General features: G+C 50.5%; 1 long non-coding RNA gene across 1 annotated transcript; it reads right to left on the bottom strand.

Annotated features, from left to right (window-relative positions):
- Positions 1-12,322: 12,322 nt before the first annotated feature.
- LOC135976247 (uncharacterized) lies at positions 12,323-15,723 on the bottom strand. Its single transcript, XR_010593415.1, has 3 exons — positions 15,657-15,723; positions 14,655-14,686; positions 12,323-12,648 (listed from the first exon to the last, which is right to left on the bottom strand). It is a non-coding gene; the product is annotated as an uncharacterized LOC135976247 (long non-coding RNA).
- Positions 15,724-18,630: the final 2,907 nt, after the last annotated feature.

Genomic DNA, 18,630 nt, shown 5'->3' on the forward strand with positions numbered 1-18,630 from the left:
TGTTGTTTCAAATTCATGCATTCTTTATTAATTAGTCACAGAAATAGGGGGATAACTGCCAAGGTAGCCCGGGAGGGGTGGTGGAGGAGGGAAGCACCGGGTGGGATGGTGGAGGAGGGAAGGACACGGCCACACTGCACTTCAAAACTTATTGAATGCCAGCCTTCTGTTGCTTGGGCAGTCCTCTGGGGTGGAGTGGTTGGGTGCCCGGAGCCCTCCCCCCACTTGCGTTCTTGGGCGTCTGGGTGAGGAGGCTATGGAACTTGGGGAGGAGGGCAGTTGGTTACACAGGGGCTGCAGCGGCAGTCTGTGCTCCTGCTGCCTTTCCTGCACCTCAACCATATGCCGGAGCATATCAGTTTGATCCTCCAGTAGCCTCAGCATTGCATCCTGCTTCCTCTCATCATGCTGCCGCCACCACTCCTCTTGCTCTCGCCACCTCTCCTCTTGCTCCTGACACCTCTCCTCTCACGCATCCCTCCTGTCCTCATGTTCATTTTATGCTTTCCTGGACTCTGACATTGTTTGCCTTCACGCATTCTGCTGAGCTCTTTCAGTGCGGGAGGACTGCATGAGCTCAGAGAACATTTCATCATGAGTGCATTTTTTTCGCCTTCTTATCTGCGTTAGCCTTTGGGACAGAGATGATAGGGGTAGCGTTGAAACATTTGCAGCTGTGGGAGGAAAAAAAGGGAGAGTTAGGTTGGCCATTTAAAATGGATTGGCCATTTAAAAGGAGGGGCTGCGGTTTTCAGGTTAACGTGCAGCACAAACCAACTAACCCCCCCCCACACACCCAATTCTCTGGGATGATCGCTTCACCCCTCCCCCCACTGCGTGGCTAACAGCAGGGATGATTTCTTTTCAGCCACAGGCAAACAGCCCAGCAGGAAGAGCCACCTCTGAATGTCTCCTTAATAAAATTCCCCTATTTCAACCAGGTGATCATGAATGATATCACTCTCCTGACGATAACACGGAAAGATAAAGAATGGATCTTGCTTGACTGCATTCCAGTAGCTTTACTGGCCGCGAATACATCCCAAGTCTTCAGGGAAAATTAATTATTAAACACGCTTGCCATGTATTATATTTACAATGTATTAAACCATGTATTATATTTACAAAGGTACACTCACCAGAGGTGCCTTCTCCTCCTTCAAGGTCCGGGAACCCGGGTTGGAAGGGTAATGTCTCCAGAGTGATAAACAGTTCCTGGCTGTTGGGGAGAACGGTTTCTCCGCTTGCCTGCTGTGCGCTATCTTCAACCTCCTCCTCATCATCATCTTCCTCGTCCCCAAAATCCTCATCCCTGTTGCGTGAAACTCCCTTGCAGGAGTCCACATACAGGGGTGGGGTAGTTGTAAGGCCATGAGAATCCAAGTCCCCAGTGGGGCAGGTCTAGCTGCACGGTGCCTTTGGGTCCCGTGGCAGGACAGGAAGTATCAGTGTCGGGGGGCTCTTGAAGCCTCTCTCAGGAGTAACAGGAGCTGGGCGACTTGCTGCAAGATCCGATAATCCTGCCACTAGAACACGCCCTGGTCACCCTAATGTCACCCCTTTCCCACAGCCTCCTGGCCCTGACCCCTTTTACTGTGCAGGCCTGAGGATGTCCCAGGGGAGGAGTTGCTGAGCCTCAGATCCCCCTACCTCAGCCCTGCAGGGGGCAGCATACATGGGGGACAGGGAGGGAAATAATTGTGATTCAAACATTTTTACCAGAGAGAGAACACTTTTTTACCAAGAGGAGGATCCCCAGGCTGCACACAAAGAGCCGCCAACGCGTCGCCATGGGGACACCCCGGGCAGGGACCTGTAAGGAGACAGCAGGGATGGTTAACAACTCCCCACACTGTGCGAGGGGGCCAGCAGTGCAGGGAACATGCCCCATCCATTGTCTGACCTGACCCACTCTGCTCCTAGACAGAGCAGCTCCCCAGGGACAGGAGAGGATTTCACCTCTCCCAGACTGCCCTGCTGCCTGCCCAAGCCTGGTACTAGGAATTTCCACGCCCGGGACATGCCGTGTATCCACCCCCATTTCCTCCCCTCATCGGTTCTCTGACCATCCATTGGTGTAGGTGCCCCCCAATTCCAGTTCAGGGGAAGCCTGCAGCAGAGCAGGGCCACTTCCAACGTAACCCCACTGGTACCCACATAGCTGTATCCCCTGCAGAAGGGGTCTGCTCAGTGCCTACCACCACCTTGGACAGCACAGCAGAGGCCTGACCCGGGGCTCTCCACAGTTCAAGGCATGAGGCTCTACAGTGTGAACTAAAGAGCCAGGCTGTGCAGCTGAGAGTGTGACAGACTCACGTGCTGTGTGGATCAGGCCCAGAGGGGACCCATCTCACACCCTGGTGATTGGGTGATATTTGGGCATCTTTCTACAGGGTCAGCTTGGCCAGAAGCCTCCAACTTCTGTAAGTGACACTGCCAAATGACAGAGCTGGGGCTGGCAGTGGCTATCACAGACACCGGGGGCACTGCTAGATACCCGCTCCTTCTCCCCTGACATCAATGGAAGATGATCACATCGGTAGACGTTATAGCAAGATACACGGGGGGGGGGGGAGGGTCAGCAGGGGCCGTCTCGGCACTCCTCAGAGCCTCAGGCATCCTGTCCTCAATTCTCTGGCCTGTGTACACAGGGTCAGCCTGGATGGACACAATGGGCTCTTCTGGCCTTCACATCTTTGGAGCTGTTTCTGTTTCGCTTCCAGCTCCCTCTAAGCCCGTCCATCATGTGCATGGTACATTGAAAACTGTATTGGAATTGTAAGCTGTCACTGTAAACAACAGGCAGGGGGTTCTGTAGGGAAGTGTGTGATCTGGGTCTAGCAGCAGGCAGATACGGAAAGCAGCCTAGAACAAGGTGGAGTCACCTGAGCCTCTCTGCCTTAGGGAGCAGCCTGCTTTGTCTCTTTCTGTTTTGGGTGCTTGTGTGTTATCGTTCTGAATTCTAAGCAATAAAGCCATGTTACACTGCAACTTTCCAGCCAGAGGATTTATGTTTATATCCAACTCCTCTTAGTGTGATGGGAGCATAACAATGGGGACCCACCAATGTCACTTAGGAATTAAATGAATTGCCAGAGGGCAGGATTAAGGCCTAGACCATATAAGACCGTGTCCGGGGCAGAGTTAAGGCCTAGGCACTATAGGCCCATGCCCAGGGCCCAGTTAAAGCCTAGGTGCTATAGGCCTGTGCCCAGTGCCCCAGCAGACTCTTATCTTGCATTTAGAAGAAAACAAGTTTCCAGGTTTCATGTTTGAGTAGAAAAGCTCAGAATCGTGCCATGGGTTTAACGATCCCAGCAACACCTGCCTGAGTATGCAGAGAGCCGGGAGACAGAGCTCTGAGAGGGGAACTGCCCCATGCAGCACAGTGGGAGGTTTACTGCCAACCCTACTTACTCTGGGGGCCTTGCCAACCGCACCCACCAGAGACTGAGTGTGTGAGAGGGGGAAAGAACCCTGGCCACTCAACCCCCCCATCCTCACCAAGCACTGATATAATGATCTTGGGCTTCATTAAACAACAAACCAGTGAATGGGAAAGGAATATCACTTTTATTAATAAAACAAACTAGAGTACATCTGTGGTGATCTGCTGTGCACAGTTCTGCACCCTGCTTCCAGAGACGGCTCAAAATTCCTATATTCATAATACCGACCCTATAGTGTGTTGGCGGTCGTCCCACACCCTCCAGCTCAGAGGGAGGCCACTCCGCCTCACTGGGCTACTGTGGGGACAGCCCAGTTGCAGAGAGGAGTTAGCAAATCAAGGGCTGCAGTCCAGGAGGCCCTGGCCCTCAAGCAGGGCAAGGCAGCAAACAGTCTAGGGGCTCTGACCCTCAGGCATTGCGGAGAAACAAACAGTCTTTCACGTGGCCTCCTGGCTCCAGCAGATGGCAGAGAAATGCAGGCCTCTTGGCCTAAGGTGGGTAGGCGGCCACCCCAGGGGTGGGTTGGCTGCAGGGATAGGGGGAACCGGTACTCACCCTACTCCTATCTGGCCAGGATCCAGGGTGGGTGTTCTGTTACCTGCGGAGACATGGTGAGCAGTGAGGAGTTTGTACACCTAGGGGGCTCCTGTTTATCCTCCCATCACTCGGGAGGCCCATTGCAGGTCAGCACTGAGTACTGATACTCCCCTGCCCCTGAATCTGCTCCCCACTCCCATCTCATCCTCTCACTTCCAATCTGCCCCTCCTGTCCCTGGCTGTGCCACACACAAAAAAACAGCAGCCCATGGGGTCAAAGGCACAAGGGGCTTGAACATGAGACAGGAGGATGGAAGATTCTACCTATCACCAGTGAGGACTTAAACATGGTGCACTCTAGGGCAGGTGGAAGATTTTTTTACCTGTGTAAAGCTTAGATGAATTTCCATTGAAGCTTTCAACAAGAAAATTTTAACTTTTCAACACACACACACACACACACACACAGAATCATTTAATCAAATATCTAGTCTTTTATTTAAAAAGTCTTAATGTAAAATTTTTGTCCGACCCTGATCAGGAGCTGGAAAGTTCTGGAAGTGGATTAGTTAACCCACATTAGACCCTTGTGTGGATGCTGTTAATCAGAATTAAACTTAATTTGATTTAGCTCCATCCAGGCGCTCCCATCACCCTCAGCCCCTGGAAATGGTTCAGGAACAAAAATTGGACATTTTGGTCTTCCCACTCCTGGGGGTCCCTGCTGCATGTCTCCCTCTTCCCTGCTGTCATCTGCCATTTTCCTTCCCTGCTAGCAGCTGATCCCACCGTTGTCCCCAGTGCTGCCCCCAGTGCTGTCCCCAGCGCTGTCCCCAGTGTTGCAGGACTGTGGGTTTCCTTCTTGGTGAGGCAGACCGAGCAGGCAGAGTGCCTGGAATGATGATGCAAAATATGAGCTCAGTTAGGGTTACCATATTTTGTGCCTCCCAAAGGAGGACACTCCACGGGGCCTCGGCACCGCCCCCAGCCCCGTCCCTGCCCCAACTCCGCCCCCTCCCCAAAGTCTCCGCCCCCTCCCCTGCTTCCCGCGAACATTTGAGTCGCGGGAAGCCTGAAGCAGGTAAGGGGGAGTGTGGGGGGAGGAGGCGCGGCCCAGGCTGGCCCCGGCCCTGGGGTGCCGGCCCCGGGCCCGGCCCCCAGCCGAGCACCCCCGGCCCCCGGCACCGCACCGCCGGTCCCCAGCCCGGCCCCCTGCACTGCCGGCCCGTCCCTCGAGCCCCCGGCCCGGCCTGGCACCGCCGGCCCGGCCCCCGAGTCCCCGGCCCGGCCCCGCCGTCGCCCCCGAGCCCCCGGCCCCGCCGGCCCGGCCCCGGCCAAGCCCCCGGCCGAGCCCCCGAGCCCCCGGCCCGGCCCCGGCGGAGCCCCCGAGTCCCCGGCCCGGCCCCGCCGGAGCCCCCGAGCCTCCGGCCCGGCCCTGGAGCCCCCGGCCAGGCACCGCACCGCCGGCCCGGCCCCGGAGCCCCCGTCCCAGCCCGGCCCCGCTCCGCCGGCCCGGCCCGGCCCCCAAGCCCCCGGCCCGACCCCTGAGCCCCGGCCCCCGGCCCAGCCCCCGAGCACCCGCACGGCCGGCCCGGCATGTCCCGATTTTCCCAGACATGTCCGGCTTTTTGGGCTTTCCCCCCGGACGGGGATTTGGAGCCCAAAAAGCCGGACATGTCCAGGAAAATCCGGACGTATGGTAACCCTAAGCTCAGTAACACCAGCACAGGTGTTCCTTGCTGGGGACATAGGCAGCTCCCCTCCTGCTGCTGACTCCAAAAACACTTTCACTTTCCCCAGGCAGGAAACGAAGCACCCTCTCCCCTGCCTGTCCAGTGTTACTTCCTGGATGGAGGGCCCTTCCCCTCTGGGAGAAGCAACACCCTTTAGGAACTATCACTGGATGTGCCCTCCCTCCTCCAATTCCTGCCAACACAGTAACTCGGTTACAGTATTTTGGTGATTCACACCATAATTTACAGATTATCATCATTTTTAAGTACAAAACCTGTTTTAAAATGGGCTCTTCACTGTGTGATTCCCATAAAGCCAGACAGCTCTTATTATTTGCATTGTAGTAGCACCTAGAACCCCAGTCATGGACCAGGACCCCATTCTGCTAGGCTCTGTACAAACCCAGAACATGAAGACACTCGACTCCCCCCCCCCCAATGGGGATCAGCAGCAGGGTTTGATCCCTTAAGTGTCAGATCTCCAGTTTAGGCTGGTGTTATCTGAACCACATGAGTAATTACCAGCCTTCTTTTAGACCAGCCAATGGAGAAGGACATGACAAACGCTCTTACACAAGCATTCACTTGTCAACAGTAGGATATTGGTGATTAGCAATTGTGGCTTCTACCTCTAGCTCTGGGAGAGGAGTGGGGCTTGTAGTGGTTAGAAATAGGTTAATGCAGTGGTTCTCAAACTGTGGGTCAGGACCCCAAAGTGGGTCGCAACTCCTTTTTAATGGGGTCACCAGGGCTAGCATTAGGCTTGCTAGGACCCAGGGCTGAAGCCTGAACTCCACCCGCTCCCAGGGCGGTGGAGCTTGAGCTGTGGCCCCCTCTTCCCATACCCAAGGCGGTGGGCTCGGTCTCCGCTAGGGTTGCCAACCCCCCCACTTTCACCAGAAGTCTCCTGGAATCATGCCCTATCTCCCAGAAGCTACTGGAGCCAATCCAGGAGGTTTTGGGTGCTAATAGTCCGGTAGCGCAGCGGGGCTAAGGCAGACTGCCTTGGCTCTGCGCCGCTCCTGGAAGCAGCTGGCACTGTCCCTGGGGCCCCGTTGGGGGGGCTGTCACCGCGCTCTGCCCCCACCCCGAGTGTTGATTCCACAGCTCCCATTGGCTGGGAGTGGTGCCTGCAGGCATCGGTGCATGGAGACCCCCTTGCGCTCCTGCCTAGGAGCCACTGCCAGAAGGCTGTGCTTTCGGGAGCTGCCCGAGGTAAGTGCCGACTCCCTTACGCCCTCCTGCACCCCAACCCCTTGCCCCAGCCCAGAGGCCAAACCCATTTTTCAATAGCATACCATAAACTTTCCAGAACTACAAATTGTACAATCAGTACACCAAACAGTCCATCACTGGCTAAAGATTTTAACTCAAGTTTTGTTTAATTAAAAGTCACTCAAAACACACAATATTCACCATTCTTTCCACTGTCAAAGCACAAATGTCTTTAACACAACCCTAGCTATGGTGTAACTTCCGCTGCACCCTAATCCAGACAGATTCCAGCCCCCATTTATGTTTTGTTTCTGTGCCCAGTAGTGTCAGTTCTGTGCACTGACATGACATGAGATTCCCCATTGAGGAGGGTGGGAAGAAGGCTCTTGAGGCTAACGCCCGGGGCTTGGGAGATTCCTCGATTCTGTTCCCAGCTGTGCCACTGACTCACAGTGTGAGCTTTGGTAGGTCTTCGCCTGTCTGGGTGTCTTCTAAAGCCAGGGCAAATAACATTTGTGTGCTTCATACAGGTGTTAACAACCAGCACAAATCTGAAAGCAGACATGGAAATGACAACAAAGCAGTCTGTGAGCAGAGCCAGTGTCTGACTCTACAACAACAAAGCAGCATGTGCAGCCTCAGCATCCACAAGACAACCCCAAAATAAACAAGCCTGTGTGCAGAATAAACAGCATTATTGCAAAAAAGCATTGTAAACCAACACTGACATTGCCAGACACACACAGGGTAAAAATCAATAGAAAAATTATTTTAAAATCCAGTGCACTCACCTCCCTGCTTCTGCTCCTGCTCGCTGCATCCTCCAGGGTCTGGGCCACTGCTCTCTGGCATTCTCTGACATCTCGGGTTCAAGGGCCTCTGCTCCAGGGCACAGACACAGGGATGGGGCGCTGCCCCCTTTCCTCCAGCAGCAGGTATGTCTGCTGCTGCGACTGTCCCCACTCCCCTCATCACATGATACAATGTAGTCCTGACATGAAGGGGCACCCAGTGAGATTGCCCCCGACCTGGCTATGGATGGGTTCAGTAGCTTAGTCTCTTTGGCCTAGGGGAAAGAGGGGGTCTTTGGGAAGCAGAGACCAAACCAACAGACCTGCCCTTATCCCAGCAGCGGGGTTTATAAAATAAACCAATCCCCCGAGGGATGAATTTGGGGGAGACAAGGAGTTTCTGCTCTGGGGCACATGCAGGGCCGGCTCCAGCATTTCGGCAGCAGTTCAGCGGCAGGTCCTTCGCTCCTAGAGGGAGTGAGGGACCTGCCGCCCCCGAATTGCCGCAGGTGCCGCCCCTCTCCATTGGCCGCCCCAAGCACCTGCTTGTTAAGCTGGTGCCTGGAGCCAGCCCTGGGCACCTGAGAGATCTCCTGCCACGACCACCTCTCCCCATCAGCAGATCCCTGCCCCACAATGAGGGGAGTTGGGAAAGATGAGGGCATTAATTATGCTCTAAGGAGCAGGGTTATGTGCATGTATGGGAGACTCCCGGGCGCCCAGAGACAAAAAGGGCGACTCCCCTGGGCCCTGTCTGGGCTCTCACCCACCCGCACCCTGTTTCTATCCTGCTCCTCTCCCCTCCCCTCATCCTGTTTCCATCCCCTGTTCTCCTCCCCCATCTCCACCCCTTTCCCTTCTCCTCCTCATCCCATTTCTACGCTCCCTTCCCTCTGCCCAATCCCCGTCCCCTCCCTCCCTCCCTCCCTCCCTCCAGCCCACTGTACCTCACTTATCTGAGGGCTTTTCCTGACCTCCCCTCCCCAGCCTATTGAGATTCTCCCTCAGGTGACTGTTGGGCTCCCCTCTCACCCTCCCTCTCCTATCCCATTCAGGTGACAGTTGGGTCCCCCCACCTCTCGCCTCTTAGCTTGACAGTTTGATTCCCCCCATCATCCCCCTCAGGTGACAGTTGGGCTCCCCCCATCCCCTCCAGGTGGCAGTTGGCCGTTCCCCCCCTTGATGGTCCCGTCGCTGACTCTGCTCGCCAGGCCCCTCCCCCCACAGGAGTTTCCCAAGTCGCTGCAGGCGGCTCTGGCCCATCCCCCGAGCTCGCCGCACCCAGGGCTGGAGGGTTCGGCCCATCCCAACAGGGCCCCACCAGGCTACAGCCAGTCTCCAGCCCACAGAGCAAAGGGCCCACGGAGCCTCTGACCGTTTGCTCCCCTATGTGATGGTGTTCTTGGGGAGCAACCTGGACTGTAGGACCTCTGAGCCCTCTGTCCCACCAACCTCGCCTCCCTCTCACAATGTGATGCTGTGACAAGCTGCAAACCTCTAGCAGGTGCTGCACTTATACAGCCATCCACAGGCAGGGACCCACCCAACTGAGATATGAATGATTTCCCAGGCACTCATGAACCAACAATAGAGAGGATCCAGCCAATTGCCCCCAGTTCCCCGCCTTGCAACCAAGACCTGTCCCATCTTGCCCTGATCAGAAGCCTGACCAGTGTAAGTTTATTACCCAGTCTGTACTCCTCACTATTCTGTCTGCCCGGCTAGTGGGGTAGACAAAAATCACTCTGGCTATGTATCCATTGCAAAAAGATGTGTTTTTTCTCAAACTGGGGGTTAGGACCCCTCAGGGGGTCACAAGGTTATTACCTCTGTGGTCGCAGCTGTCAGCTTACACCCCAAACCCGCTTCGCCTCCAGCATTTATAATAGAGTTAAATATATAAAAAAGTGTTTTTAATTTATAAGGGGGGCTTGCACTCAGAGGCTAGCCATGTTAAAGGCATCACCAGTACAAAAGTTTGAGAACCACTGTTTTACATGGAGATTGCTAACCTGAGATAGTGCGCTTGCTATAAAATCCTAGTGGAGACAAAGCGCTGTAGCTTTTACCTCCATATCTATGTAGCTAGTTGAGGTCAGCACCCTACATGTGGGGCATTGTGTTGACTTTTACTAGCTAGGGCATGTGTCTGATCCTTTGGTATTAGTCAGAACCTCACATATGGTGAACTAGGTTTCAATAACCCCTCACCATATTAGACCTGTTTTTCTGGATGGGAGCCGAGGGCTGGAATGCGTAAGGGGGACTGTGTTTGGCTTCTGATTAACCAGCGTGGTACTGCAGAAGCTATTTTGTTACTAGCTTGGTGAATCGAATTATAGAATAAACCACCAGTTTGGAGAATTGTCTGCCCTATTTCTTGCAATATGCCCTGAGTATGGCATTTTCAGTGTGATCCATCCCACATAGCCCCTCTGCCCAGGGCGGGTCACCTCCATGGTGAACTGCCAGCCACACTGGAGAGGGGCAACAGGGTCTGGGCTGCTGTGTCTATCACTGGTGTTTGTGGGGCCTTTGCACAGAGTCCCAGAGCAGCCTGAGCAAACCTGGGCAGTTCCCTGCTCCTCTGACCCCTCAGGGCTGTGCTGGGCAAAGGGAGGAGCCTCTGCAACAGCCTCCATCACTTAGGCCTCCTGTGAGGGTAACGTGCCCCCTTGCAGCATGATTCCCCCTTCAATATATGCCTCTGGGAGGTCAGACAGGGCCCTTGCTACACAGCAGCTGCTCTGTGTTTAGTGCTGGCGCTGTAGTCCCACACGTTGCTTTGCAGATAGCCGTCACCGTGTCCCTTTCCATGTTGCAGGGCCGGCCTTTTACCCTCCCACCCCCCAGTATAGGCTGTCCACTGCACCCTGGTCCTGCTCCTCCTGGTGTCTCTGGAGGATCCTGTTATATAAATAATAACAGGAAAATATAGTCGGGGGTCAGTGGCAAGGTGACAAATGAGGAGCCAGGGAACGAGGTCTCTGTTCCTCCTTCGCTATTCCATACCGGACCTGGGCATTCTTCTGTCTCCAGTGGAGCCTTAGGATTCAGATGTTAGACTGGGAATGTAACTCACGTGTCTAACAGGAAGACAGCTCTGTAAAAGATCTAGAAAGAAGAGGGGAAGAGGAATAAGTTGTGTCTGGGTCTTATTACTAGGCAGATGCACAATTAGCATCGCACACCCACAAGTTTTGAAATTGGGCATAGTAGGGCTAGGCAGGCTCAATAGGCTCCCTGTAGCTGGACTCACAAACTCCACTGAAAGCCAGTAGTCAGGGCAGCTGCTTTACTAAAAACCATGTGACCTGCATGGGCTGGGAGAAGCTCAGCCGCAGGATCAAAAAGCAAGTTGTTTTCCTGTAGCTCTGAATGATTTTGCAGCAGGTTAGTGCTAGTGTTAACTTCCCAACAAAGAAACATGAGCTGTGTTAGACATAAAAACAAAAAAGGGAGGGAAAACTAACTTCTTTCATTTTAATTGTATACCTTAAATGTTATTCAATATTCGTCAAATTCTCTTAACCGGTCTGGTTCACCAACTCTCATCTTATTTAAATGTAATAATAAAGAAAAAGTCATCTATATTTTGCTATTCTTGGTTTTTGTATTTGTTTGTAACAGGGTTTTTCAGTTTTATACTTAGTTAGCTAATTAACTAATTAATTAGTATTAATTAATTCCACAGTCCAGCAGAGGAGAAACAGTCTCCATGAATTTCTCTTATAAACTTCTGTAAGCAAGAGAAGAAAATATTTATACAGTGCTTTTCACTCAGCAAACCGTATAAAGTTTATTAATAATGACTCTACTAAAACTCAGGTGAATGCACTCTAAGATACTTCTCACTGTGAAAATTATCTGCTTTAAATTTAATTTTTCTTTTATTTATATTTATATGTAACTAAAGTAATATATGTAAATTATAAAGTAGTCTTGTAATTTAGTAAAAATTTGGCTATTATTTTTATCATGATAAAATTTTATAAAGTTAATTCCTAAAAAATTAAGTTCATTCCTTTTATTCTTTTTAATTTAATTGTAAAAAGGTCAACACTATGCCACCCTTGCTGAAAATCCTCAGATAACTAGATTGTGGCTCTCCACATGCTCTTGTATAAAAACTGTATTAAAGCACTAGGAGAGGGGCGGTAGTTTTGCCCACCCAAAAGTTACACAAGCTCTTTGGGGTAAGGGCTGTCATTTGTTCTCTGTTTGTACAGCTCCTGGCACAATGGGGCCCCGACCCCGTCGGTCTCTAGGTGCTACCACAATAGAAATGGTAAATCCTAGTAATGCAGAGTGTTTAAGTGAAAGGTCCCATTTACTGTTAATTATTTGGGTTTCTGTTGTTACTTTCCCTGGGTTTCACTCTCCCATCAGTGTAAGGCTCCAGTCAGGTGGATCACAGGATGACTGGCCAGAGAACAGCGACTGGGACTAATCTGCGTGGGGTACCGGAGTGTTTCCCAGCACTGGAAGGACACGCACCCCCTTGGATGTCTCACGTATACACAGGGCCTTCAGCAATACTCACTTTTGAGATTTTGGGGGGCCTGCCTCGTGATTTTTGTAAACTTTGAGTTGCAATGGAATCCCTGAACAGCACTGAGTGGACTCAGGTGTTGAGCTGTTGATACAAGGAGTCAGAAAGTAGGAATATCGAGTTTGGCTATTTTCCCCAATTTTATTGAGAAGAAACATTTTTTCCTGCACCACTTTGGGCACTGTGCATTGTCCAGCTGTGACTCCATTTCCTCGTTGAACAGCCCCCACAGTTGCCTCTGATTTTGGGGGGGTTCTGTGATGCGGCTGCACACTGACAAGTCCTGCATTTCATCAACTGAAGCATTAATGACATCTGTTCCACTGCAGAGCTATGTTCACGGGTATCTCTTCTCTCTGGGGCTGTAGATGCTTTAAGGTAAAACATAGTAATGTTACTTTTCTGCTAAGCCAATTTAAAGCCAGAGAAATGAAGCCAGAAAATGCCTGTTGTACGTACATCAGGAGCAGTTCTAATGGGCATCCAGACTGGGAAACACCAGTGGCCCCACTTCCTACATCAACCCCTCTGAGGCAGGCAGCTCAGATTTCCCCCTCCCCAGCCTTGGTCTGGCCCTTTTCTGCCTCCCAGGCAGCTGCGCTTTGCCAGCCAGTCCCATCAAGGTAGTGCCATATTCTCCCTGTGTTAGGGCATTATTGTTTGATATAAGGATTCTTCTGTGCTGCAGGCAGTGTAGTTTTTTCCTGTCCAGTTTCATATTTTAATCACTGATGTTGTTAATGGCGATATTTATAATGTTTATTTGCACTTGTTATTATAATATTGTTATGCTGGAGATTGGGTGGCTCCCAAGAAGCGTGTCTCTGATCTATGGGAAATCGCAGCGCATTGCTGAAGCTGGTGGCTGTGACAGTCACCTGCCATTCAAGCTAAATAAGGGAACCATTAAATGCCCCTTTGTTTAGTTTCTGCTGAAGCAATGGGCAACCACCACACAAGGACTGGACAGCAGGCAAGCCCTGGCATGGCAGGGCCATGTTCCTCGGGGTCCGCAAACAAATGCAGGGGTAGGGGTTGATTTGATTGCAGCTCTGTGACTGTGCGTGTGTGACACAATGAACAGAAACACCTCAGAAGGAATCAGAGAAAGCAACAAGAAAGCCAGACACAGCCAGAGGAGCACTTGGAGCAGGACCCTGAGAAAAAGCTGAGAGGGAGAGAGAGTTTTTGGGCAGAGTGCTGGCTGGAAAGAGACTTGGTGCTAGAATTAAAGAAAGTGCCTCCTGTTGTTTGGTTCCTGTTGTGTTCAGGGATACAGGACTTTGTAGATTCATTGTAAATAAATGAGGTTGCATCGACGCCCACACCTGACTCTGTCATCACTTTCTCCTCTCTACCGAACAACTCATAAAACTCCATTATAGGAGCACACAGCTCTTCCCTTTGTGACACTGCTTTAAATGCTCAATCAAATGGTATATATTAAAAGCAATAATAAAAAATAAGACTTGCATGACCCAAACTCCTCCCATGCAGCATAAGAAGAGGAAGAATAAAAATCCAGGATTATTGTTCATTGCCAATATCAGCTGGCATAGGACAAATAATTACCATAAGGAAGCAGTTGGAGGAAGGAAGCTCTGTGTTAGCAGCTTTCCCTGCCACTAACAAGGTACCTAGGGTGTGTGCACCACCACACACCCGCTGCTAGCAATGTGAGACCATGCACACCCCACTGACACCTACATCGCATGCAAACCCATTGGGGAAAATCGTGCCTCCCCTGGAATCAATGGGAACCTCCCAGGATTTCACCCCTTACCTGACTTCCTTCCCCTGTGGGAGGCCCGTGGTGGGGGGTTACCAGCGAGTGGTGCTGGGGCTTCACTAATAGAATCCATCTCACTGGAGCCAATTCCCACTTGGGTAACATTCTGAAGGAGGTTTTCAAACCCACCTGGGGGATTTGAATGTCCAGTTCCCAGGAGTTTTAATGGGAACTTTGAAACCTTGAACATCTCTGCCTTGGTTGTTTGTTTGACTGCAGAGGCTGGTGGGGGAAAGCCCCTCTGTAGCCAGATAGATTTTCAGGCCATGGGAGATTCTCCCCTATCACTGTGGTGTGGAATCAGGAAGGATGTTTTCCTCTTGCCTGCATATGTGTCTGGGTGTCCATGGGGGCAGGGCCTAACTGGCCAGGGTAACAGCAGATATGGGAGGCAGCTACCTGCTCCTGGGACCTGGGTAAAGATCTGTGGTCCCAGGAGTGAGACCAGGGTATCAGACACAACCTGAATCCTGGGAATTCTGAGTAAATCCATGTTCCAAGCCCATGGGTCACTGCCGAGCTGGAACAGGCCAACAAATGACTCTTTTCTATCACTTCACTTTGTTGTTAATAAAAGCTGTGACTCACCCTGGAGCATCCCAGCCAATCCACCGAGGCACCTGGGGAGAGAATGACAGTTACACATTGTCACGTGGGTGTAAATGCCCTTAAGGGAAGGCACCTTGCTGGGCACAAACTATAACCCCACTGCTCCTACTTCTCCCCCAGCCAGGGCGGGGCCTCCCAGTGGCACCACTGAGCACAATGGAGCCTGATCCTTAGCAGGTCGCTAGGGGATACCATAGGAGAAAGATTTAATATGGTTGTTGAGGATGTTTTATGTGGAAACTGTCTGTTTGGGTTTTAGACAAAGTTGGCTTTTGGCAGAAAATTTCAAGATTTTGTTAAAAAAACGAGTGCCCCAAAACTGAAATATTTTGTCCAGAACTAGAAATATTCTGCTTGAAAATACCACCATGCTGCTGCATGGGACTTGTAGTTCGGTTGCATCGTGCTCATATTGTCCCCTACAGAGTGGGCTGCCGGGCTGGGCTTCATCTCCCATGATGCACTGCAACCAGGGATTCCCATGATGTATTACTTCCTGTCACCAAGAGGGGAGAAAGTGGTGCATCATGGGAGAGTCAGAGAGCCCGGCTCAAAGAGACCAGGATCATGTGGCACATGAACTACAGCTCCCATGAGGCACTCTTGCACCCAGCTCCCAGTGAAGGGGGTGAAACACTTTCCAATGGGAGCTTTCCCCAGAATGTGTCCTTTCCATGAAGGACGAGAAGTGATAACACTTTGGCTCAGTCCCCTAAGTCATGGCAATGCAGAACTGGGTATTATGGGCAAGGGATGGGACAAAGGAACCTCAAGGACTCAGCTGCATGAACCCTGGGACCCCAAGAACTCTTTGTCCTCATCCACTTTGATCACAGATAGTTAATTTTTGTAACTCTTGGCCAGACAGTCTGATCTGGGATCTGTCCATCCCCTACCTTCACACATTTATCCCCAACCCCAGCATTTTCCCCTCATGTGCAGGTGAAGCCGTTAACCCTAATACTCTCCAAAAACTCTTACATTCAGTATGATCTTCATGACTGTTGCTGGTGTCATGCTGGACTCCTTCCCTGTGGGGAGTGATAAGGACAGGGGGTATTAGTGACACCGTGTTCTCTCTCTCTGTCACCTTGGCGACACTGATTCTGTTTTTAGAGGTCCAGCTGTGAGGAGATTTCTTCCCATGGCTGGTTCTCCTGCTTGGACCTTACATCTCCATTCAGCTCACACTCAGGGGAAAGGCAGCAAGCCCTACTTCTGGATAATCAGGGAACATGCTGGCTTCACCATTTATGGAGGGAAAGTCTAATAAAGATGAGACTTGAACATAGAATCATAGAATCGTAGAATATAAGGGTTGGAAGGGACCTCAGGAGGTCATCTAGTCCAACCCCCTGCTCAAAGCAGGACCAATTCCCAACTAAATCATCCCAGACATGGCTTTGACAAGCCGGGCCTTAAAAACCTCCAAGGAAGGAGATTCCACCACCTCCCTAGGTAACGCATTCCAGTGCTTCACCACCCTCCTAGTGAAATAGTGTTTCCTAATATCCAACCTAGACCTCCCCCACTGCAACTTGAGACCATTGCTCCTTGTTCTGTCATCTGCCACCACTGAGAACAGCCAAGCTCCATCCTCTTTGGAACCCCCCCTCAGGTAGTTGAAAGCAGCTATCAAATGCCCCCTCATTCTTCTCTTCTGGAGACTAAACAATCCCAGTTCCCTCAGCCTCTCCTCATAAGTCATGTGCTCCAGACCCCTAATCATTTTTGTTGCCCTCCGCTGGACTTTTTCCAATTTTTCCACATCCTTCTTGTAATGTGGGGCCCAAAACTGGACACAGTACTCCAGATGAGGCCTCACCAATGTCGAATAAAGGGGAACGATCATGTCCCTCGATCTGCTGGCAATATCCCTACTTATACAGCCCAAAATGCCATTAGCCTTCTTGGCAACAAGAGCACGCTGTTGACATCCTGTTCTACTTCAGCAAAATGGCCAAAAAACCAACCACCCAAAACTCCACTAGGTCAGGACAGAGTTAAGATTGGGGGGAAATGAAAATCCCTGACATCTTAGGGTAGAAGTTGAAGAGAACACTGTCATTTTCACATCTGGGTGACATTTTTCAACAGAGATTTTTTTCATGAACAATAATTTAACCAAAATCTAATGTTTGGCCAAACCATTAAATCCAATGAAATTTTCAATGGAAAAAATCTTCAAAAAAATGTTAATTTTGTTTTCTTTCAAATGGACATTTTGTTTTGTTTCACTTTGAATTTTTTTGTCAAAAAAACATTTTCTGTGAAGTATCAAAGGGGTAGCCGTGTTAGTCTGGATCTGTAAAAGCAGCAAGGAGTCCTGTGGCACCTTATAGACTAACAGACATATAGGAGCATGAGTTTTCGTGGGTGAAAGGACTCAGGACTCCTTGCTGCATTTTCTGTGAAAAATATTGAACAAAACTTTTTATTTGAAGTTTTTTACCCAAATAAAGCTGGATTTTTGGCCCAGGTCTGCTCACAGTATAGAAAGGCTGAATGTCCATCGTTAAGGCTCAACTCTAATGTCTTTGCACAATGTGGAAATGCAGATTCAGAGCCCATTTTTTGCCTAATCTGTTAACATGCTGTCATAACTATAAAGGGAAGGGTAACAGCCTTCCTGTGGACAATACTATAAAATCCCTCCTGGCCAGAGACTCCAAAATCCTTTTACCTGTAAAGGGTTAAGAAGCTCAGGTAACCTGGCTGACACCTGACCCAAAGGACCAATAAGGGGACAAGATACTTTCAAATCTTGGTGGAGGGAAGGCTTTTGTTTCTGCTCTTTGTTTTTGGGGGGAGTTCGCTCTTGGGACTAAGAGATACCAGACATCAATCCATGCTCTCCAAATCTTTCTGAACAAGTCTCTCATATTTCAAACTTGTAAGTACAGCCAGACAAGGTGTGTTAGTTTTATCTTTGTTTTCTCAACTTTTACTAGGGGGTTTACCTCTGTTTGCTGTAACTTTGAACCTAAGGCTAGAGGGGATTCCTCTGGGCTCTTTAAGTTTGATACCCTGTAAAGTTATTTTCCATCCTGATTTTACAGAGATGATTTTTACCTTTTTCTTTAATTAAAAGCCTTCTTTTAAAGAACCTGATTGATTTTCCTTGTTTTTAGATCCAAGGGGGTTGGATCTTGATCTACCAGGAGTTGGTGGGAGAGAGGAGGGGGGTGGTTAATTTCTCCTTGTTTTAAGATCCAAGGGGGTTGGATCTTGATCTACCAGGAGTTGGTGGGAGAGAGGAGGGGGGATGGTTAATTTCTCCTTGTTTTAAGATCCAAGGGGTTTGGATCTGTATTCACCAGGGAGTTGGTGAAGAGTCTCTCAAAGCTACCCGGGGAAGGGAATTAGCACATTGGGAGTGGTGGCAGCGGACCAGATCTAAGCTGGTAGTTAAGCTTAGAAGTTTTCATGCAGGCCCCCACATCTGTACCCTAAAGTTCAGAGTGGGAAGGAGCCTTGACATGGTGGCAGAGTGGTGGGATCATTTAAAAACAAAAGCCAGTAAGATTTTTTTCTCCTTTCTAGCTGCTTGGAAAGCAGAGCTGAATGTAGATGCATATCTGATCTCTCCTTGCCTGAAGACAGAGGTGTTACGTTTTTTTAACAAGGGTCTTTGTCAAGAGAAGGGTTCAAGCAGTGAGCAAACAGCTGTCAAAAGGAATTTACAAGCTGAATTGTTTTTTTTTTCTTTCTACCTCTCGGGGATAGCTAGTCTCTGTTAACTAAGCAGCCCTGAGCTGAGTGCATCCCAGTTTCAGTGAACTGCAGAGGGGGTGTGACCCAGCCCAACAAAGCAGGAAAATGAGTACCAGTGACACCGCTACTAAACTAGAGCTGGACAGACTAGAAGCAGAAGAAAATGAAAGGAAACATCAGAGACTGCTCCAATTAAAAAAACTTGAGAAAGAAGCTGATGAGAGAGCTATGAAGCAGAGAG

The sequence above is a fragment of the Chrysemys picta genome, chromosome 17, assembly GCF_011386835.1.
Source record: "Chrysemys picta bellii isolate R12L10 chromosome 17, ASM1138683v2, whole genome shotgun sequence".
NCBI classification, from domain to species: Eukaryota; Metazoa; Chordata; order Testudines; family Emydidae; genus Chrysemys; species Chrysemys picta.